This window comes from Meleagris gallopavo, chromosome 1, assembly GCF_000146605.3.
Source record: "Meleagris gallopavo isolate NT-WF06-2002-E0010 breed Aviagen turkey brand Nicholas breeding stock chromosome 1, Turkey_5.1, whole genome shotgun sequence".
NCBI lineage: Eukaryota > Metazoa > Chordata > Aves > Galliformes > Phasianidae > Meleagris > Meleagris gallopavo.
The window spans coordinates 66,804,535-66,827,936 of NC_015011.2; the positions used below are offsets into that span (position 1 = coordinate 66,804,535).

A 23,402-nucleotide genomic window follows, 5' to 3' on the forward strand; every position below is an offset into this window, starting at 1 on the left:
TTTTTTTTTACCAGTGAAACTGAAATGGAGATGCAGCGCATCTCAGTGTTTGTGTCATTTCCAGGAGGCAGTGAAAGGCAGCGCTTTGTCATTGCTGTGCTGCCATACGAGCGATGAGGTGCTGCTCTCGTGCACTCATCACTTAGGAATGGCCACCTGAGCGTTGCCCTGTCCGAATTCGCAGACATAAACAGAACTGTGTGACTTCGTGTCTCTGTCAGTAATAATTGCTTCTTGTGCAGTCTGAGTCACAGTGTGAAGTCTTGCTGAAACCCACAGCGTTCCCCCTCCACCTGGACACAAAGCTCTCCGTCTGTAGGTGTGTTTTTGTACAAATTCTCACGCCCAGGTGATGGTTGCCCCCCTCTCCTTCCCACAGCACCTCAGAGTGCTGGTTCTGTAGTAAATTGCAAATATCTTCTGCTGTGTTTTTCCTTTAAAACTCCAGAATGTGCCTGTAGTAAGGCAACTTGCCTGCTGCTGACTGGACGGGGGCAAGAACTGCTCCTAATGCTTGGCACACTCCCACATAAAGGTAGGCTGAAAGGTTTCCCTCTAGCTTTTATTTGGGTTTCCTCAAGCAACCAGGAAAGGGAGAAGGAAAACAAAACCAAGACATTGGGGGAAAAAAAAAACAACAACAACCACACACACACACAACAAAAAAACAAAAACACACCCCAGAGCCCACCGCTGTGAAGAGAACTGACTGACCGAAGGCTTCCAGGAGCCTCAAATATGTGCTGCTAGTTCCTGGCCAACCATTTGCTTTGATGGTGCTGTGAGTGAGCAGATTGACTTGACCTCTGTTTTGTTTGTGCCTGACAGTTGTTTCCAGGATAAAGCGTAAGTGGAGCTGGGGAAGGGAGAGGCACCGTGAGTAAATCAGTAAAAAGCAACAGATTTCTCATGCTTGCATTCTTAACCTTACATCTGATGTCCATGCAATCAGTTCAAAGATTCTAGTCCTCCAACAACCTTCATGCTAAAATGCTGTAATGGGTAAAGTAAATCTTATGAGAGCTTTTTGAGACACTTAGGCTGCCAATTTCCTTTCCTGTTAAGGATCTCATTGCTGCCACAGTGGGAGAGAGGATGAAACATATTTCACAGATGGAATGTTCTTCAAGTGAGCTGTTTCAGTTTGGTTGTGGGTTTTTTTTCCTCTGTTTACTCTAACCCTATTACTTGCACTTCTGTTGGCATCTACTGTAAAAATGACTATGATGTCTACATTTGGTTTTAAAGTTCTGTGTTTTAAGACACCCTGCAGTTTAAGTGAATATAAGGAAATTTGTGTACTAAGCTCCTTTTAGAGTATGACATTGCCCAGATCAGCAATTCTGCAGCTTCTTATGAATAGTACATCATAATCGATGAAAGCACAAATCAACCAGATCCAGAAGTGTGGAGTTACACTTTTTGTGAAGTGTCATTGGTAAATGCCATCTGCCCAGCAGTTGCAATGCAAAGGATGCTCAGTCTCCACCTTTATCCTCAGTGTGCACAAAGATGTGAACCGCTTTCAGTTTTAAAATGAGCAGATATCTGAGGGCTGAGTGGGAGAAAGGAAGGGAGGAGGCTTTTGCATGTCCAAATGTGTTGGAGCAGAAGAGCAGGGACAGATGCTCACACCAGACCCCTGTGGCTGATGAGCAGAAGGCTTGTCCTGCAGGGCAACGTCAGGTGGAGAGGAAGGTCCTGTGCTGACAGAAGGGAGGAAAACAAGCTCCATCTGTGACTGTGCAGTAGGCTTGCTGGAAGGTTCGTACTGAAATCCAAGAACCCCCTACGTGTGCTGGCAGGGACTGCTACTTGCTGGTGAGCAGCCTGAGTCAGGAAATGATGCTGAAGTCTCTCTGTTCCTCTTTCAGGCTCTTACCTGTGTTTGTTAGTCTACTCAAGACTCATTCTACTTATCAATCCTGAAGCAATTTTTGTTTGTTTGTTTTGTTGGTTGGTTTATTGCTGTCCCTGAGAATGGGATAGCGTAGGGTGTATCTTGGGCTGTGTCCTATTACCAGACTTGCAGCCCCATTGGTATGAGTATCAAATCCCCCATAGCTCTGGAAGCAGCACACATCTGATTACCATAATTGTGTCCACACCAAGACTTATGCCAATCACTCTCTTTAGTGGAGATGTTGAATATTAATCAAGTAGTCGTAGCAAAATATATATATATTAAGGGAGAAATGTGGTTTTACTTTCTTGCGAATGTTTCTCAAAGGTGTAAGTTGGAATTCTCTGAACATAGAAGTGAGCTGGCTTAAACTGCATTGGCAGAATTAAAGCTGAATTATTTGCCTTGTCTTCCGATCAGCAATAAGGACAATGCAAGGGGCCCAACAGGGCAGCTTAAAGAGGGCGAAGTGGAAGCGCTACCTGTTTGGGTGGCAACAAGCCACCAGGTAGCTGCAGGATAAGGCCAGGTGGTACAGCTAAGGCATTATTATACCAGAGTTGCCACACTTGCTTTCCTAGTGTAGTTATGTCAGTAGGGTTGTAGGAAGATGTCAGTTCTCACATACAGCTTTTTGGCTGTTTGTCAGTCTGAAGTCTGCTGTTCCCATCAAGCTGCCAATCTGTAGAAGCACATCCTGAAACCCTGTCAGGCAGAAATCAGGCAGGATGGTTTGAATGGTAGGTCTGAGTTTGAATACTTGGTCTGGTCTCTTCAAAAGTGAAAGGAGTGCTTGCTGGAACTGCTCCATAGGCATTTGGATGAGGCCAGTAGCCAGCAGAAGGGCTTGGGATGGAAACAGATTTTACCAGCACAGCCAGATTCAGGAGATGCAATGTGTTTATAGTCAAAAATAGAAGAAAAAAAGAAAAAAAAACAAAACAGCTCTAAATCCAAAATATATCATACCCTGACAAAAAGAAGTATTCAAGCCTTCTTTGGAGTAGCGTTCAGACTACTTTAGTGTATATTTTTCAGCCCTAAAATTGCAGTAGTCTTTCAGTCCTCATACCAGCTTGAGTTATGTCTATCAGCCTTGGGTCTGAGGGCATTTGAGCATATGAGAAGGAGTCAGAGTACAAAAACTGGACTTCGAGTTGTGAGTTTGGCTTGCCATCTGCTTAACGGGCTCAAGGAACTGGTGGAGTGCAGATATGCAGAGTAGTATCCCACGGGAAAGGTCAACTCAGAGGAGCTGTTGTGGAAGGTGATTATATTTTTCACTTACAGTGGAAATCCAAGCGGGGTTTTTCAGTTGGATAAAGTGTACTCCAAAGGAACATTCCAATAATGTATTTGGGCCTTCTGGAGGTAGCCCTAAATTTGACTGTCGCTACAGGCTTTTCTCTTCTTCCTTCTGTCTGTCTTGTTAATTATTAATCCAGCGTGTTGGGAGCCACATTCTTCTGAGTGACTCCTCCCATGTTTCCAACCTGGGCAACTTGTCTTGCGTTATTAGTTCTGCAGACTAAAATTACTCCTTCATGAAGTACTGCACTCTGGAAAGAAGCGGGCAGCAGAGTGTACAGAAGGTGTGTCATCCAGGCCTTGTGGCACGTTATAATACGAGAACTGTCTTGCTTATTCATTATGCTACATTCTTAAATGACCTTTACAGCATTCGGTAAAATGGCTTCAGGTTATTGTGGACTTTGTGGTCTTTTCAGCACATGCAATTAATGAGGAGGGAGAAATAAATCTAGCATCAGAATTAGTATTTTATTGGAACTGAATCCTGTGCATAATTTAACATTTTGGGTAGTGAACATTCTCTGCTTTCTTGAAATAATTTAGAGGCAGTTTTGAAATAGAACGCATTTGTATAAACATGTCTTGGGATGAAAGATCTGCTATTTAGTTTTCTCCTACATTACTGTCTATAGGATGTGCCATGCAGTAATCTCTAGACTGTGATTTGCAAAGTGTTTCTCTTGTAAGTAGGCTCAAAATAGTGTGGCATAATTTCATCCCCTTTCTCCTAAATAAAGGACTGCAGGATAAAAATCCAATGCAGTATATTTCTGTGTTTGTATTATAGATGGGAAAACAGAGGAGAAGCTTGGTTGACTGTATCCTCAATCTAGTGGTTCACATTTTTCAGTACTTAGCAAGGAAAGCAACTGTTACAACAAATGGATTTCTCCAAAACTATACCCTTCAGAGTTACAAATGGCTTTTAAAAACTGTTCCAAAGTTACCCAGTCAATCTGCAGCAGAACCAAGTATATTGTTCAAAGGCACTCCTTTTTTGTCCTCTCCTACCTCAGTGGAAAGCTGGCTTTATAGATCCATAGCGAGAGATCCCACATTGATAAAATCAATAGTACTGGTATGACATTTGCATGAAATTGGATATGAAATTTGCAAATATATTCATGCCCATTAAATACATTGTTCTGCTTACAGAAAAAACTTTGTTTCTCCTAAATCCTTCTAAAACTAGCTTATTTAGGATCTGATATTGTTAATCTGACTCTTGGAAAAGCCTACAGATTCTGTTGAAGCGCTGAAGAAGCTCTCAGCATGCACCAGAGCAGCAGAATCTGAATCTCAGGCAACAGACGCTGGTGATGGCATTTAGAGAGAGCTTTTTGCTGTAACTGTTGTGATGTTTACTCAGCTAAGAACATGTAGTTATAATAAGTGTTTCATATATGCTTTCAGTACCTGTAAACAAAAGCTTTCTCAAGTAAATGAACACCAGTGTTGTTGTTTAATATGTTTGTAAAGCTGGGGCTCATTTATTTTAAAGTTAAATGAAGCCTGTAGGGTAAGTTAGGGTGTCGGATACCACACTTCAGACTACAGTAATTTGCACTCTTTTGCCAGTGACCTCAGCATTTACCTGCATATGTGTTATCTGCCAGAAAGCAGAAATTTTGAATTTCTCCAGGATGAGGAATCCTGTAAATTAGCACAGAAATGCATTTTCAAGTGCCTGGATCAGAGCTGTTTTTCCAGTGTCAGTGACACCATGCTCATACCCCTGCATGGAAGAGATTGTACTGAGTTACCCTGCTGTGCTTTGGGGCTGTGGGCTTGGAGCTATGCACAGAGCTGAAAACCAGAACCAGCAGATTCAATCATAGAATCACTCAGGTTGGAAAAGACCTTAAAGATCACTGAGTCCAACCATGAGTTAACTAACCATAGTACCCTAACGAACAACCCTCTGCTAAATCATGTCCCTGAGCATCACATCCAAACGGATTTTAAACACATCTAGGGATGGTAACTCACCATCCCCACCTCCGTAGGGAGCCTATTCCAGTGGATTGAGGGTTGTAAGCTTTAGAGGACAAGTTAGGACTCAAATGGAGCAGGAAGTACAACAAGCTAAGGTGTCACGAGAATATCGCTTGGATACTTTCATGGTTGTCCTGGTCTGATCTGCTCAGGGAACAGGCCCCTGAGGACGACATATCAGAACTTTCATTCAGTCCACCTCTGTGCATTTTCATTTCACATCTTAGAGGTGAATTGCTGTTGGTCAGAGGAAACCTGCAGCTCCAAAGCCTGAACCTGATAGCTTGCTTTGTACAGTTACGGTCAGGTTCCTGGTTCATCAGGTACAGCTGACATCATTTTCCTGTTGATCTGGTAAGCAAGAATTTTCAGTCTGCTGTGTTCAGGGTACAGAATATTCAGGACTTCAGCAAGGAATGCTCCTTTCTGGAGCACAAGAGCAATGCAGCCTTCCTTCCTAGAACCACTGGAGCAGCCTGCAGGGGTTCCCACTGATCTCCTCAAATTAATGGGGAGCTGCTGTGTTTTGTTCTTGTCAACGGTTTACAGGCTGGTTTAGCCTGGTTCCATGACTAGCAGGGTGGAGGGACCCACTGATCTACACCCTGGAAAAGGGAAACAGGGAAAAGGGTTGAGAGATGGGCCAAAAACAAAACAACAGCAATGATCTGAGGAGAAGCAAACAATTTTACTAAATAAGATATTGGGATACAAGATAACACACTGTAATACAGTATAATTAGAATTGAAACAAATAAATCAAATATATATAGAGAGAGAGAGAGTCTGAAAGCTGAAGACCTTACTCTAATGCTGAGGTGAGGCGATCTAGGGAGCACACATACTGCCGAGGTCAAAAGGGAAGGATGGAAAATGTTTTGTGGATGGTATTTATCTTCTCCCACTGAGCAGAAATGGTAACAGAACAGTGATCAGTTCTCTGGAGGATGTAGTAGTTTTTCTCTTCTGGGACAGGTACCTGGAGCATTAACTCTTTAACTCCCAGTGCACTACATGATGTTATGATGTGGAATACCAATAACCAAACATCATAAAACCATGACAGTTCTTTTCTCTGTCTTGTGCTTCTGTTCACCCAGAGCTGGTTAGCTTTACCCCCCACTCTTGGTACTGCTCTGAATGTATTAGTGGCCCATAATTCCTGGAGAAACCCAAAATGGAACCATGTGCTTGGTTTTGGCTATTATATCAAAAGTGGGATTTTTTATACTGGTATCACAACTGCTACTAGTGATAGGGTTGTTTTGTTTTGTTGGGTTTTGTTTTGTTTTTGTTTTCTTTTAGGGTATAATTGCTTGATTGTAAAGCAAGTTAGAACTTTGCCAGGAATTAATTTGTCCAAGTGTTCTCAGAACTGCAGAACACTACCAGTGAAAACCTATACTAGCCTCGAGAGATGTTGTTAATGGTCGGGGGAAAGATACTTCTTCAAAGGAGACAAAAGCTGCATCAAACTACCTGCATGGAATATCACACTGAGAAAGAAAAACACCTGTTGCAGAGTAGAGAAATGGCTAATTTGTGAAACTGAATACGTTGGATTCTCTTCTCTTGCCTGGCTGAGTTGTGTGCATACACTTTGAGCTTGAATTCTCTCACAATCAAATCTGAAATTCATTTGCTGCAGGTGTTTGTGTGTACAACCAAGGAAGTGCCCAGGCATCTCAAGTGCTTGCAGAAGCTCACAACAAAAATAAAACAGACAAACAAAAAAGCTGTAAAGACTGTTAAAGAGACGAACTGAATAAACTGAATATATTAGAATATTTGTATTTCCCATTCCCATACTGTAACAAACAATAGCTTTACAAGGTATTGTTGGAAGAAAAATGCTGGCTCTTGGAAGAAAAATGCATAGACAAGAAATACAGAAGTGAAACCACAATGTTGTAAGTGAAGTCCGTTAACAACTGCTTCAGTAAACAGTTCACACATACAAAAAGTTAAGGCTGGACAGCTGTGGTTCTGTAATGTGTTATCCCTCATCAAACTGAAGTAATAAGAAAATTATATGCTGACAATTCCTATCATTAGCTTATGACTTTCTTGGGCTTTATTCCTGGGCTGTTGCAGATTTACTGTGTCATCTTGGGCAAGTGATACGAACCTGTGATGGCTCAGTTTCCACTACTGCAAAATGAAGGCAATGCATAAAGGTGCATAAGGATGATTTGGCCTCTGAAAGAAACTTGCAAAATCAAATTGAGAGCTGTTGAAACAGGCAAGATGCTGTTCTGTGGATTGTGTGTAAAAGATTGTAATAAAAATAGCTTCATTTCTTAATGTCAGGCCATGTCTTGGCCAATATCCATTTTCTCTATAAAACTCATGATGCCATATGCAATTCGTTGCTGAAAATGTCTGCTTTCACACTGTCAGGCTAACTTACTAGCACAAAGGCTCTCACATCTGTAGTGTAAAACAGTGTACTTTTAGTATCTTCAGTACTTTGTATCACAGGCTGAGTAGAGCTGACTTTCCCTCCCTCCTTCTTTCCCTCCTTCTTTCCCTCCTTCCCTCCCTTTCATCCATCCATCCATCCATCCATCCATCCATCCATCCATCCATCCATCCATCGAATGTAGTTTTGGTGAGGGAAGGACCTGTTTCTGAATTCAGTGGATATGCTCATTCAAATGTAGGAAAAGTGCTGGAAAAGTTAAATGTTTCCATTAAATTCAAGGTTAACTGAATAATAAACAATAAGAAAAAAAGAATTGTTTTTTGTTTTAGGAATTACCAAAATAACACAATAGCAAAGTTTAGGAAGCAAAAAACTGCCTGAGGTGTTTTGTTTTTTTTCCTTTTAATTAAAAGGGAAAAAAAAATCTAAACTGAAAGGATTTACTTTTTTTTTTTTCCCCATATCCACACAGACAAATAAAAGGCCAGGCTAATCACTGTGGGGCATTATAAATTGAAAATGTACTTATGCCTATGATAAGAGAACACAGTTTCAAAATAAGAGCTAATTCAAATCAGAAACTAGGATCCAAACAGTGAGCGCTTTTGAGGACCTCAGATATCCAAGCATTGGTACTCCAGGATTAAAGAATAAAGCAGAACCTTGTAAAAAACTGAGATGATTATTTAATGTTTGTCTGATCTTCAACTTTTCATCTTCTGTTGTCTAACTCTTTTTCAGTAGCTGTGGTGGCCATTCAGATGGTCTCTTCCTTTCAGAGCAATTCTAGAAATCAAAAACTGGTGGACCTATTCTTTCTGTCAACAGACTTCCACTGAATCTCCATCACTTGGTGTCAACAGTATTTTCACTCACCACGGCTGTCTTTTGTTGCATCACTGGCGGTGAGAATTTGCTTGGAGTGGACATGCTGCAACATGGTCTGCAATGGGATGTGATACTGCCTTGGCTTTGAGAAATATCAACAGAAAGTGATTTTGATTAATTGTTATTATTTATACAGTCATTATTTTAGGTTATTCTGCTAGAATACTGAAAACATTTCTGCTTTAACTTAGTTGGGCAAAGTGTACAGTGTTACTGAGGTTTTGAAGTATTGTAAGGATGGCTCTCTTTTATTAAATACTCTTATTCATCATGTTATCTTGTCATTATACAGATAGCCTAGTCTATACTTTTATTTATTGCAGATCTGATCTTCAGTTTTTCATGTGTTTCAGTTTTAAATAGAAACAGTAGCGTGGCCTATCTTTCGTTGTTGTCTTTTTAAAAGAATAATTTGGACACAATAAGGGAGAGAACATGGCAGAAAAGCTCTCTCATGGGGACTTCAAAGTCTTTCTAGCACCCGGTGGCATTCTTTAGCATGGTTTTTTTGGGGGTGGACACTGGGAAAATGCCTATGGAGACTTTGCTACTGTTTTGGCCACTAAGAAGAGTGTGAATATTTGACTCCGGGGTGGAAATGAGAAACAAAGAGAACGCTTCACCCTTCCCCAACGCTGTTCCCCCCCAGTGTCTTTGAAGCTGTTCACATAGCAGAAATGGTTTTCTTTGGAGTCCTGTGCTGAGAGAGAGAACAAAAACAGTTGTTGGCTGCTTACCATTCTCCCGCCTTACTCCCAACATTGGTATGTGCCAAACACGGAGCAGATGAACAGGGCAGAGGTTGCATGGAGAGTGTTTGCCTACTCCTCGAGATATAATCCTCTAGCTCTTCTAACGTATACTGAACTCTGGGCCAGTCCTGTGAAGAGACAAATATCAGAGGGCACTATGGTGGTCTAGAGTAAGGGAGGTGCCATGATGTAGAGTCTGATATGAACTTGAAACAAAGCATGTAAAATCCTTTCAGTACTTTGAGCTTAATATGAAGGTATTCAGAGTGAAACTGATGGCATTAAAATGCTTTCTGCTTTCCTAGTTACAAAGCAGGCTGTTTGCAGCAAAGATTATAGACCATGGAAAATTGATTTGGGAGCACTGATGTTGAATCACACTGCGTTACCTCCATTGAAATCATCATAGGATCATTAGAACTGAGTACTGTATGTGTTTCCAGAGCCACATAGGACACAAAGACACTCTGCTTACCCAAAGAGAACTGTCAGGATACACTATAGAGCTATGTAGAACCAATTTGTGGTCACAAAAAATATTTTTGACAGCATATATTATGTCATCTGGAAGAACTGATGAACTCTTCTTTTCCTGATGGTGCAAAAAGTGTTTTTTTTTTCAAGGAAAGCTGTTCTGGAAAGAAGTGGGGGATTTATTTCCACATATCTACACCGAAACTCTTGTTTTCCTGTAACTATACTGGCTTTATTTTTAATTGCAGACCTGAACAAAGACTTAATGCCTTCACAATTAGCAGTTGTAAATGGATATGATGTAAGGACTAACTTTGACTCAAAATTCTATTTTTTATCCAATTTAGATGGATGATTTCATATATGAAGTTACATGAATGAAAGTCTGAGCCTCTTCACTGAGACTTCAACAGAATGTGCCTGAGTCCTTAGAGCTTAGCACCTGAAGCTGCTAATGTTTCCAAGATAGCTTGATGTAGCTGGAGTAAGTGCACTATCCTGTGCTGACAATCCTGTCCTAGAACTGAGCTAATAAAGCTGTGGAACTTTGACCATCACTGCTTGTGAGGTAGGCAAGCTCTGTAGCCTTGCCCTTAAGCAAACTCTTGCCAATTCTTTGTTCGCTGGCAATGTTGAATATGTCTGTTAAGCTCATTTTAGGTCTAAACTGTTGTCTGTTTGGGACAAACTCGACGGCAGGTTTAGATTTAAACTTCTCATTTGTTTTTTTTTAACTACAGATTAATGTGCACTGCCCATCCCATCACCATGATAGATGGGAGAACAGAAAACAAAATGGAACAATGTGTTTAAACCTTGGACATAAAATGCTGGATTCTTTCTCCACATGATATTTTATGACAGCAGAAATTATTCTGTTATTTGGTACAATATTAATTAAGGTGAAGATGCTGTTGTAAGACAGGGGACTGATGTGGTCTTCAGATAACCTTCAAATAGGAAGCATAAGTAGATGCAGCAGCCTACTGTATGAAAGCCAGCAATTAGGAATTTCAGTGAGACAGTTAGATGAATGCACAAAACATTGCAAATTAAAGAAAAGGGAAAGAAAAATGAAAGAGTAATTCTCAAGGGAGACGTTATATGGAGAAGCAATAAAGTTGTCTTCTATGCTGTCAAGAAGCTGGCCTGTTTCCAGACATGATTAGGTGAGGCTGCATGGCTGCTGGAATACCTGTAAATGATGTGAATACTGCCGTGTGGCTTGTTTCCTTACAAATCTGCCCCTGGATAAGAGGTGCAATCTCCAGCTCCAGAGTAATAGCTGAGAACAAATGGGCAAGAACTCTAGTCAGTACAAAATTTCACTGAAGTCACTGGTGGCTTGTAGGTGTAGGAGCTTGCTTGCTCACTTTTGATTGCAGGATCCTGGGCCCTAGCTGCCAAAAAATCTTATGAATTGCTAGTCTTGGAATCTGTTATTTCTCAATCTTTCAAACATGCCAGAACTTGGCTGGCAATGAACTATTCTTGCTGGACAGGACCATATAAAACCTCTTTGAGTGAACTGATCACTTGATTAGATTGTCTCCTAGGGAACTGATTTAGTGTAATAATGATAGTGAATGAAAGTGGCTGTTGCTTCACGGGAACGAGACTGTTCTGCTGCTCATTGGCGGGTTCTTTGATCAGTGTTCAAGGGTTAAGCTAATGGAAGCTAGCTGGTATGCAGTGGAGTGTTGAGTAGACATTACACTCCTAACTATGCCTTTGGTGAGGGCATGAGAATGGTGTGTGAGTATTTTTGCTCTTGTCTTTTGAGTAATCAGGGCTCTCTCCTGCAACTTTTACAAAACCGAAATTCTGAAATGTCTGAGATAATAGATCCAGAAGAGATGAGCAAGGAGTACAGAGGCAGCAGGAGGTCAGAGCAGGTGATCTGTTTTGTTGTTGTTGTTTTGTTGTTTTTGTTGTTTTTTTGCAGTTCGATTACTGATTTTTATGTCTGTCTGAGATATTTATGTACAGCTTCCTGTGCCTTACATTTCCATAGAATGGGAATAGTAGTGTTTCCTTTATTTAATAACAGTGATCTGTAGTCCTTGGACAATGTGCTGCTATGGTTAAAAGTACAGTGTGAGCTCCTTGTGATGGGAGGTATACTCTTCACAGTGTTTTGGGTAGTTCAAGTCATCTGGTACACATTCACAGAGTTGCAGTCAGACCTCCCTAGCCTAGGTTTTTCGAGGTCTCTGTGGGGTAGGAAGCGAGACCAGCAGGGGTTAATGTGGTGATGACCTTTGCAGCTGGACTCCAGCTGCTGGTTCCAGCTGCCAGTTGTACAAAGAAGGGAAGGGGGTGGGGAGAAATGCTGCTAGTCCAAAGGTAGGGAAAGCTTTGCACTTGAAGAAATTAAAGAGCTCTATGCTCATTTGCCTTCTGAGAAGCCCATTGTACTTCATTTTCCCCCAGTTCCCTAGTGAAGTGAGAATCCTTTCTAAACATGAAGGTATCCTGGAAAAGACAGAGACCATCCTCTATAATGAGAGCAAACATAGCAGACTGTGTAGAAGAGCCTGAATGTGAGCTGGCCTTCCATACTGAAGACGTACATATACCTACATAGCCTTGGAGCAGCTGTTTTCAGTCTAAGTTGATATGGTTCGTCTTTGTTCCACTTTACCTCTCTATTGCTTAAATGGAAGGTCTTTTTTTTTCTGGGGATGACTGTGAAACTGTCTCTAAAAGTATTTTTTCAGCTGTATTTCTACAGGGAGTGCAGAGAGAAGCTTAACTGATTAGTGTAAAGTCTAGGAGTAATAAACTCAAAAAAATGTTCTGGAAATAATATCATTACCTATTTTTACTGTCAAACCTTACTTCCCTTCCTCTCTCTAATGTGACATTTGCTTTTTACACCTCTGCACAAACACCTGAAAACAGGCTATGTGTTCACTGTAATTATGAGTCAGCCTTTACCAATGGTGACTCAAATATGCGACTCTGGCACCTGTTTCATGTCTGTCTGGGTTTTGGATAGCACTGATGGTGGCACGTAAAGCAAAGGTAAACACGAGTGTGTTCCTTTCCCAGAAGCTATTTGTTCAATGCGTTGGATGATAAAGAACAAAAGCTGTTATAAGAAAAGGTGTTTACAAAATTGCAGCTGCAATAATAGGACTTTGTGGGGGGTGTCTTGTATCACTTGTTTCAGAGAAGGAGCGGCATTCAGACTGAGTGCCACTGACTCTAACACTTCCTTTGGAGTGTCGTTTTGTCTGTTTTATGCAATTTTGGTGACAGGAGGAGTGAGAATAACGCTAGCAAGGCATATTGTGAATGAAGAATGCTATTTAAGTGTCCACTATTACTATTATTCTCAAGGGGAAAAAAAAATCTCAAGTGAGTAAAATGTTCTGCATCTTGCCCAGCAACTGCAGGTCTGTGAAGGAAGGGAGAGTCAAGGCAACATTCTACCCTTGTCTTCCCATGTCTATCATTCCTTGAAGTAACGAATTACTGTTGTGTGCAATCTCAATCAGAGTCAGCACTGCACGAAGAAGACCTGGATAGGTATCTGTCTGAAATGTGGTTGCTGAGGTACAAATTCACATGAAAAGTAAGCTGAAGTGTAGGGAAATGCTCCTCGCTGAGTGTTGCATTTGAACCTGGCAGGTAAAAAGGGCTTTTTACACCTTCTCAAGGACATTTGTGACACAACAAATGGCAAATTATTAGTATTTACAAAAAAAGTTACAATTTCAGTAAATAAAGTTTGAAACCAGTTCTTGAATAGAAATCCATCTTTACTGAAAACAGGGTCAAGATGGGGGAAGAGCGAGACACGAATCTGCGTCAGGCTCCAGTCAAAATCTAAAAAAAGGTAAAGCTAAAGAGCCTGTGTGGTTATTCTGCCTGCAAATACTGTCCAAGGGCAGGAGTGTGCAGAGGGGATCGAGTCCTGATCAAGTAGGTTAAGAGTGGATCTGCAGCTTATCAGCTTATGAATGCGGGGGAGGAGGACTTAAGGATTTGGTCTTGGGACAAATGGTTTTCTTTCTGTCTTTGTCATTTCTACCTTTATAAACCTTTACAACACACTACAGGTTTTGGATCTTGCACATAAATGCTCTTAATTGCTTTTACCTGATTATGTTAAAGGCAATTGTAAGTAAGGGTCTAACATCAACACATACTCTACTGGCATGATTGGCAGACTTAAAATCAGGATACTGGAACATTGTCACTGTGTCAGCAGCTAAAAAACCATTCCACGGGATTCCAAGAGCTCTCCAACATATCTCCAGTGATCCCCATTGGCCTGTTTATGTCTCATAGTTCAGGAGTCTATGTACAAGTGTTTTCTAGTGGTTGGCATTAATCATAATAGTCAGAACAATGCCAGAAGCCCAGAGCTGTGGAAGAAATCTTTATGGTTGTGGTTGAATTAACTAGGACATGTTTTTTTGCCAGTTAGCATGAATCACAGTCTATTCCTGATAAATACAGTGATAGCTGAGCTGTAGTGCTTCACTGGCAGAGGGGGAACACGACAGGTGTTTGTTTTTCCTGTGTTTTTTAAGCGTGCACATTTGCTAGCATAAAACACAATTCCAAGAAGCAATATTCTTCCAAGGACCTAGGGCTCAGACACAGAGGAAACATTTGGGAAATTCTCCCAAAGGAAGAAGTATGCTTCTGTTTACCCTAAGAAGTATTTGGTTTGGTTTCTCAAGGAATAGAAGATACCATCTTGCACCTCACATGTGTCATGCACAATATTTTAACTGAGAGGAATAGCACAATGCACCAATATAGTCTAGGGGCTAATCAGCTGGAAGTAGCTTTGCCAAAAAGAACCTGTGACTGGTGAGCAAGTTGTCCCTCAGCCAGCAATGTGTCTTGTGTTAAGGAAGACAAGAGCCTCCATTCTTGGAAAAACGTTCCAAGCAGATTAAAGGAGGTTTTCCATCCTTTTTATTCAGCACTGGATGAGAGACTTCTGGCATGCTGGGTTCAGTTCTAGAATCCTCAACATGAGCAAGATGTGGAAATATGGAAATGAGCCCAGCAAAAGGTTACTAAGATGATTAAGGGATTGGAGCATCTGTCATATAAGGAGAAGCTGAGAGCTGGGCTGAGGAGGCTCCACAGGTTTTTGTCAGTGTGTATAAATATCTGACAGAGGGATATAAAGCAAAGCATGTCAAACCCATGGGCTGCCCAGAACAACTACTGTGGCCTGACCCCTGCAGCCATGCCATCTTGGAGTTTGCTCTTCCCCACCAAGCAGGCAAGCCCAGCCCAGTCCATCATTCAGCAACAACCAAAACATCAGCCCCAGACAATTCCTATTCTCTCAATGCAGCCCAGACAAGCCAAAACGTTGGTCTCTCAGGATATAAAGCAAATGGAGACTGGCCTTTTCAAGTAGCATCCAGTGACAAAACAAGAGAAAATGGGCACAAACTTTCTACTTTAATCAGGAAAAAGCTTTTTTACTGTATGGGTGATCAAACACGAGAACAGATTGCACTAGAGGTGCTATCTCTGTCCTTGGAGCTATTCAACACTCAGTTGTGCATGGTCCTGAGCAGCCTGGCCTGGGTGACCCTGCTTTGAGCAGGGGGCTGAACAAGTCATGAGTGTCCAACTGTTGGCTTACCTGGGCTGTACTGAGTGAAGAGGAATTGTCTTGGGCTACATATAACATATAAAATATAGTTAATTATATAAGTAACAAAAATTTTACTTTTTAATATATTTTTCATTAAAGCAACCAAAAAGGGGGCAAAAATAAAACATAAAACTAGTGGGTTGGACATGTATGGACTAGATGATTTTCAGATTTGCTTTCCAGCCATAACTGTTCTGATTTTGCGCAGAAAATGCTAATTCAGGACAGGGAAATGAGAAGTGATTTGCTTCCTTTAAGACCAGCTAGACAAATCCTCATGTAACATGCTGGAATGTGCGTGGAGTCAATGAATGAGGCTCTGAAAATTTAAGAAAGTTATTCAGACGTGGAGGCATTGTTGGTGTGAGGAAAAGCCACAGTTAACTCTGTGTGTTGCTAATTGCACATGACCATAGAGAAGCTGATGGATCAGGTTTGTTCCTTGTTGGTAAGTCGTGATTTGGGATAGACAAAAACATCTTTAGCTTCCTTGGCTGGTTGTGTGGTTGAAGAGACTGGATTCAAACCAGGCATCATGGGAGGCTTAAGCTATTCTAAGCCAGGAGTGAGAAAAGCAGGCGCTCACCAGAAAGCCTCAGAAATGAAGTTTGGTGAGATGAGTGGAACTGAGGGAACAGGGACAAAGATCCAGCCAGAGTAGGATATGTTACAACAGAGGCAAATTGGCATCAGGCAGCTCAGCAGCACCAGCTCACCTGTTGCATCATCTGTCTGTGGGGGAATGCATTACAAGGGAGGCTCCTGTTGGCGTGATATCTTGCATCTTTCAAAAGGCTATGAGATTGCCTGTAGCCAAAGTTTGCTTTGGTTGAAGGACACTTCCTCAGAAAATCTGGAGTTTCAAGAAGCAAAAAGATGCAAGTATTGTGGAAGATCATGTTAAAATTTGTATTTATGCAAAGAAATTAGCTAATAACAATAGAACATAAGAAACAGTGTTTATTTTTATTATTATTATTTTTTAATTTCCTTCTTTTTTTCCTTGAATAGGAGACAGAAAGGAAAGAAAAGTACGGTTATCTACTTTATTTAGGAACACATCCAGGAAACAAATGCCCCTCGCTCTTTCTCTCTTCCCTGCATCTAGTTGACAAGCTATCAAAAATTTGGACATTCAGTCTTAGTGTCTAAAGACATTCTATGTCTTTAGATCATGTATGAGAATCTAAGTTTGAGAAGGTATTCTAGCTTTATGTGCTCCACCTCCAATTTATGTTTGGAATCAGGTGACTGGATTGAATTTTTCCATTTCTGTTCTGCATCCTTCCCATCCCCGCTAAATATTGATCTTTAATTTATCCAGAGAGTGATTTAATCATTTCCCATAGATTATCCAGGCTCAGGCACCTTCTGGTCTTTATCCTTGATAAATTGATAACCTGGGAAGATTTAAAATGTTCTTTGCCTTTCTCAGTGATGTGATGACCTCAGTCTGAAGTGCGTCCTTCCTGAATGTATAGATGTGTGAACTGAGGGCCATACTTCATGCGCACATGCATCTGGCATCCAAGGACCTGGTTCTTGATAGAACTACATCCTGTGGCAGTCAGCTGCTCTGGCTGACAAAGGGTGTGGAGTGAAGCAGCCCATTTTCCTATTAGAGAGAGGCTTCTGCAAATAAACAGTTGATGTCTATGCCACATGGGTGGGCTGTTCAAGTGTTTGAAAAGGCTTTCCAGAGGACTGAAGCATTTCAGAAGCAGTGGTGAGCTTTGCCCAGAAGCTGAAATGAGGGGACGGAAAAATTCTTCATGTTGTGAAGACCCCAACAGCTAATTAACAAGAACAAAGTGCTCTAGTTTGCCTTGACCACTCCTTAGCCCTCTAGACAAATCCAAGGGGACACAAGGCACTTCATTGAGTTGCAGTATGCATACGTGCAAAACTGCCACTGAAGTCATCATTTTCTTTGCTAAAATCATTTTAACTCACTGAGACAAACTTATTTTTTCCCACAAACACATCAACAAATAACTTGCTCCCACCCACGAACATGCAAACAAATGTATAAGTTACACCAAGTGTTTCTCCTCCTGGCTGCCAAATAAGAAAGGGAGATTGTTACTGTGACTTCTATTTTTAAATACTTGGGAGGTGCTCTAATGCTACAGCTAGAGAGACTGTATAATACCTAGGCTCAGTCTCAAAAAACTCCAGTAGTACTGCAAAGGCTCACAGAAATAGCTGAGTGGTGAAATTCTCCTCCTAAATGATGTTAGCAGAATCATACCTTCTGCTTTAAGTTGAATGCATGTATCAACCTCCTTAAGGGTAGCTACCTTGCTAACTGCTAGCAGGCTGCAAATATCCTAAGTGCTTTCCACAGCTTTGTTGTACGTGAAACCCAGCCTATTAAAACATAGCCCAATGCTGGCCCAGCTGTCCCCCTCCTTTCTCTATTTTGGGCTGTGGCTAGGTGTATGGACTAAGATGTTTCACCGGACAGAAGCTGGAAGAAAGGGCCTGTTGTTCTGAATGGGAGGTGTGCTATGTGACATACTGCGCAAAGGATGTGTGCTTGGATGGGCTGATGTGCAGAAATCATTAATAGGGTGTGTCAGCACAGAGGGGGGAACCCAGGCCTAGGAGAAAGAGACAGAGAAGCGAGAGCAAGGGAAGATGAGGGTGGAAGGAGCAAGGGGTGGAGAAGCAGAGACTAAGACTTTCCTCTTTTAGCTGTTGGTTTGGTACAGCCTTCATGTGCAATAGCACTCTTAATAGACCTTAGAAATCTGTTCCAAGTATTCAATGGACTTACTGATATGAAGAAAGGAGACTTACTACAGAGCTAATCTGTAAGTGACGTTTATTCAAGGATAATAAATGATTCAGTGATGACAATTGAAGTTAGTGGCAGCATTTGGGCCTACAGAAGTCACTGCTGGATATAAAATATCTGAAGATACACAAAGAAGCAAACTCTGGAGTGCATAAAAGAGAGAGTTCCACTTAACCGCTGATTTGCCCACCTTAATTAGCCAGATCTTCTGCTCAGAGAAGCTGAGTTGAATGTAGAACCTGTTGCAAGAGGTAAATAGAGCCAACTTTTCCCTTCCCTTAGAACTTTGTGAGGTTGGGATTAATTTGTCTCATACGGGTGGTTCTGTTGCAAGAAGTACCTCAGAACTGACCCAAACAGTACTCTAAAGAGTTTCCTGGTCTACACTTGGAGCGAGTGGTATGAACCATCTTTACACTGACAACAACACAGTTGAATTGGTGTCAAGATATTGCCAGCTTCTCCTTTAGGACAGCCCTTTGCCCTGCAGGTACAACACAAAGAGGCTAGTGGTAGGAGGCAGTGCTGAATTTGGCCAGCTGCATTAAAGGGACTCTCAGTAACAGAAAGGTGATTGTGCAGGAGGAGCAAACAAGAGGGTGTAAGTTAAGGTCCAGAAATGGATATTCCTGTTTGCTCTCCCTGCTCCACACCTTTTCTAACCACTCTCCTTAGTTCTACCTGTGGCTTAGCTTCTAGTCTCCCTGGAACCACTAATTCAAATCCTGGCAGGATTACTCAGCCCCTCTGTAATTTTGAGGTTAAATGAAACTGTAAACCAAAGATTTTGTGGCAAAGTGTTTGCCCTGGTATGCTTAACCGAAGTTGTCCCAATGCTTTTTGTACGTGGCATGCTGAATTCACTGCCGTCCTGTCACTGGTTCTTCATTCCTCCTGATGTATTAATTTATTTAATTGCTTTACTGCTTCGGTATTATTAGATTAGTCATGTGTTTTGAGGGAGATAGTGTAATATACATTTACTGTCCACAACTTCTGCGTGTCCTAATTGATGTAGTTTTCTTTCCATTCCTGAATTTACAATGAATTATATATGAGTTGAATATCTGCTCATTTAACATAGCCATTAATTTTCACAATGGTACTTTGAGTTCAATGTTTAAGAATTATCAGCTGAGATGGATTCTTTATTCTTGAATATGAAATAGGCTGTGGGCAATTTGGAAAGGATAAATCCAAAATGTTTTTCATTATCTGTCAAGCTAGAAGCAGATTGGATGGAGATTTTGTTGTTTTCCTGTAAGAGGAAAAAAAACAACAGCAAAACATCGGTGTCAAATTGTGACCCAACCCATGCTTTTTTAAACTCTCTCTTTAACTTTCTAAACTTAAAAACAACCTTCTATGTTTTCTTTTTAAATAAAATATTGCCAAAAATATTCTCCTGACCTGAAACCTTTAGCTGCCAGGATTCAAGTCTTCAAACATGCTTTTATAGCCAAGTTACAAATCCATGAAAAATAGATTTATCGTCTAAGTAGAAATTAACTCGAACATCCTTAAGCCAAGATTCACATAATTCCTCTATATTTCAGGATAAAACGTCTGTTATTCTCCCTCTTCCCACCCAACTCTTGAAATGCTGTATATAAAAGCCAGGTATAAAAACAAATGCTTTTTAAAAATAGGTAATAACTCATGTTGTTAAAAGATAAACCTTTGCAACCTAAAAACAACTCAAGGCAACTTATCATTCATTTATTTTCTCAAAAGGTCTTCCATGCTTTAAGCGAAATAATGAAAACTAAGTCATGATGATGTTGCCAAAAACAGTGGTGACTAAGTGGACTCCTGAGCAATTGCAGCACCAGCAGCATTTAACTTGTTGTTCAGGAGTTCATATTATTACTTTTTTTAATTATTATTTTATTTTTGGAAATAAAATTCTAGCCCCATTGGACAAAGATTTAACTCTCTAGGTTTCTGGGACTCCTGGAGAGCACATCAACATGGTGGAGCTTTGCCAGCACATAAAGCTGTTCTTACCATACCTCATATGCTCCATGTGCTATTCTGGCTCACGTTCAGCTCTCAATCCAGAAGTCAATGAATTTATTAATGAGTTTCTTTGTGCATGGGTACGTGGCTGTAGCAGCTCCTGGGGAGGCCCAGCACCCCTGCAGCCACTCCTGGGTCCTGCTGCAGCAAGTCCTTTGAAATCTGTTATGAGCCCCACAAGCAATTAGGGCAGAGTTTTGAAGTGATCTACCGTATTTCTAACAATACAAATGAAGATATGGAAGCTAAAGATAATTGATAGGATAGTAGCATTAAATAATTCTTTGTGACTTGTCTAACTGGAAATTTCTGTTTAATCCATGCAAATACAATTTTGGTCTCCAAGCATCCCCACTATCCATCCAAAGCCCATTTCCCACCAGCACACTCTGCTCCTTCCAAAGCCCAAAGCCCTTCCTCAGGACGCACCCTAGAAGCACCTATCTCTCCCTAATTGTGCACTGACTCTGCCTGCTTGACTCCTCCAGTTCTGCCTGCTGAAATCCTGCTGCCTCATGAGAACTGCAGAAAACTTGGCTTAGTTTGCACTTCCTACAAAGTGTGCCCAGATGGGACTCTAGGAGAATAAAAGGAACACATCAGAAGAAAAAGTGTATTTGCAGTAGCTCTCTTCAAGAGTCCTGCTGATTGGTCGGTTGGTTGATTTTCAGAGCTGCAAAGGATGTAAGTATTTGTCTTTTTTTTCCCCCATCACAATGGTTGCAGATTAAAGCTGTTTGTATTTTAATAATTTCCATAGCAACATCTCACCAGCATTAATTTGGCTAAAAAAAGCTGTGTTTTATTTGTGATATTACAGTAAAGTCTGTAAAACGTCACTCATAAAAGGCATTTTGAAATGTGTGTGAAAAAAATAGGGAAATCAGGGAAGATCATATTTTATGAAGCCAGACGAAGTTGCTGGCAGTTGGTAGCATGGAAGAGATAACAGAAAGTAGGGTTTGTTTGTATGTTTTATAAAAATACACAGTATTTAATTCAGAAGTGTAGAGTTGGAATAATAATCTCCATATATGTAGCAAGGAATAGCTACTCTGTACTATTTTTTTCACGTAGATGAGTCCATGTGGTTTTACCATAGGCTACTTGGGAACCACAAAAAGGCCCTTTCACTACAGAGTATGAGCATTCACATGGGCACTTAGACCACAGTAACTAAATTCACACCCTGGCAAGTGTCACAATAGATTCCCCAAACAGTAACAAGTAATTGCTGTGAGCTGGCTGCTGTTGAGAGGGACTTGCAGGACTCCCATGGTGGAGAGGTGGTTAGTGTCATTTGTAGGCTAAAAGAGCTTGAAGCTACGGAAGAGGAAATGACTCAGGGTAAGAGAGGAAAATCAACTGATGGCACTGTTTATTAAAGGAGGTGGAGGAAAAATAAGCATAACATCATCAGGTCTGTGCAAAGTATTTCCAAGGTATGAAATTGCTAGCATGAATTATGTATCAGTATATCAGAGAATCCTTTATTTAGAACATAGATAGACAATAACTGAAATGTTCTTGCTTTATTTTTCCCCCGGCCTCCCCTCCCTTTTCTTCTCCTCCCACCCACTCTTTTTCTCCTTTGTAAACTCTGGTGGTTTAGATAAACTGAAACATTGATCTAGCCTCATCTCCCATTAGAGTCTGCAAAAGGAAATATCTGCAAGCAAGATGTTATATAACCAGAACCAGTTAACCATGTGCATCCTTCCTTTATAGTGACTCCTCTGTTGTGGATTCAACCTCCAAGTTATGCGTTTTCAGTACGGGTAAAACATACAATTTGAAAATGAAAGTATAAACAGTCTACCTTATTTATTCATACCCCAATTTGTACGTATGAACAACAGTAGCATAACCACTTACATTAATTTGACAGTAAACCAAAAGAAAAAATGCCTTGAAATGAGCAAAAAGCAGTTCTATATGTCATTTATAAAAGTCCCCTCACACAAAGAGATTTCAAAACCATTGATGTGCACTATGCTCTGTGCAAATTTTTACTCCCTTTTGTGTCTGTGTCTGAAATAGAGCACATTTTGACAGACTCTATACATTTACGTTGTATGAGCTTTGTAAAAAAAAAACTGCAATGTAAAAACTGCTGCACAGATTTGTTTGTGTTTTATTTAATAATTTAAATTAAGTAGGCTAAGCAGAGAGAATGCATTTGCTAGCTGAAGTTTCGACAGGATTTTGAGTTTAATATTACTCTTGTTAGTCTAGGAAAAGCTTGGAATAGTCTAGGAAGTAGGATTTAGGTAAAAGGTACCATTATTTTATGTAGGAGCCAGCCTCCTACATAATAGGCTAGAGGACAAATAGGGCGTCAGCGTTCACAAGAAAGAGCTAAATCTAAGCATATAATTTGGTGTCTGGCAGTTCATATTGACATAAACACACCCATTTGGGTCAATTTTTGTGTTTGGGGATAGGGCACACTACTTTCTTGAGCTTGTGTTTGAAAACTGTCCTTCAAGCATTAGAATTTGTAACACTGGCTTCTTTCATCAAGCATCTGAGCTATTTGTTTGCCACATTTTCATTATAACAAGTTTAGCAGTGAAGAAGTATGCTTTGAAAAAGCATATTGGATAAAGACAATAGCATCTGTTAAGGGTTGAGGAGGGACTTCTGATGTGACATCGTTAAATGCCACACAAAATATTTCAAAAATTTGTCAGAAACCGTTCTTGAAATGTTGCTAAAGAAAAGATGCATTCTTCCCCTGCCCCCACACAGCTAAAACTCTGCTTTGCTACGTTTATCCATTGTAGCTCATGCTTTCAATGTAGGATTTGTGTACCTTCTCCTTTAATAGAACAGCTTGTTTAAATGAAAATGCACGCCTGTTTTGTTCTATAAAAATACCTTATTTCTAGTCTCCTTTGCTACTGCTCAAGACAGATCTTCCCTCATTACCTGCTTCTGTCATAGTACAACTGTTGGAAGCACACATATGTGAAGAGAATGGCGGCAATTAAACAATGTAGGTATTGATTTCATTGCCAAGTAAAGCCTGGATTCCTATTTCAGTGTGATCTTGTACTCTAATATGCACAGTCACTCCAAGACCTGCATCTAAGTTAAATGTAAATGTAGGCGGAACGTTTTTTTTTTTTCATGTATGTGTGCACACATACATGTGTATGGACAGATATGGTCTGAAAGCAAGGGAAGTCAATGGA

The 23,402-nt window shown here is 40.7% G+C and overlaps 1 long non-coding RNA gene across 3 annotated transcripts; it reads left to right on the plus strand.

The window, feature by feature from the left end:
- The first annotated feature begins 2,847 nt into the window (after window positions 1-2,847).
- Window positions 2,848-22,926, plus strand: LOC104912306. Of its 3 annotated transcripts, none has more exons than XR_004161035.1 (3): window positions 2,848-3,170; window positions 20,694-20,889; window positions 21,856-22,926. It is a non-coding gene; the product is annotated as an uncharacterized LOC104912306 (long non-coding RNA). The 3 variants fall into 3 exon arrangements; XR_002116421.2 differs by lacking the exon at window positions 2,848-3,170 and adding an exon at window positions 9,397-11,503; XR_004161034.1 differs by lacking the exon at window positions 2,848-3,170 and adding an exon at window positions 13,529-13,592.
- Window positions 22,927-23,402: the final 476 nt, after the last annotated feature.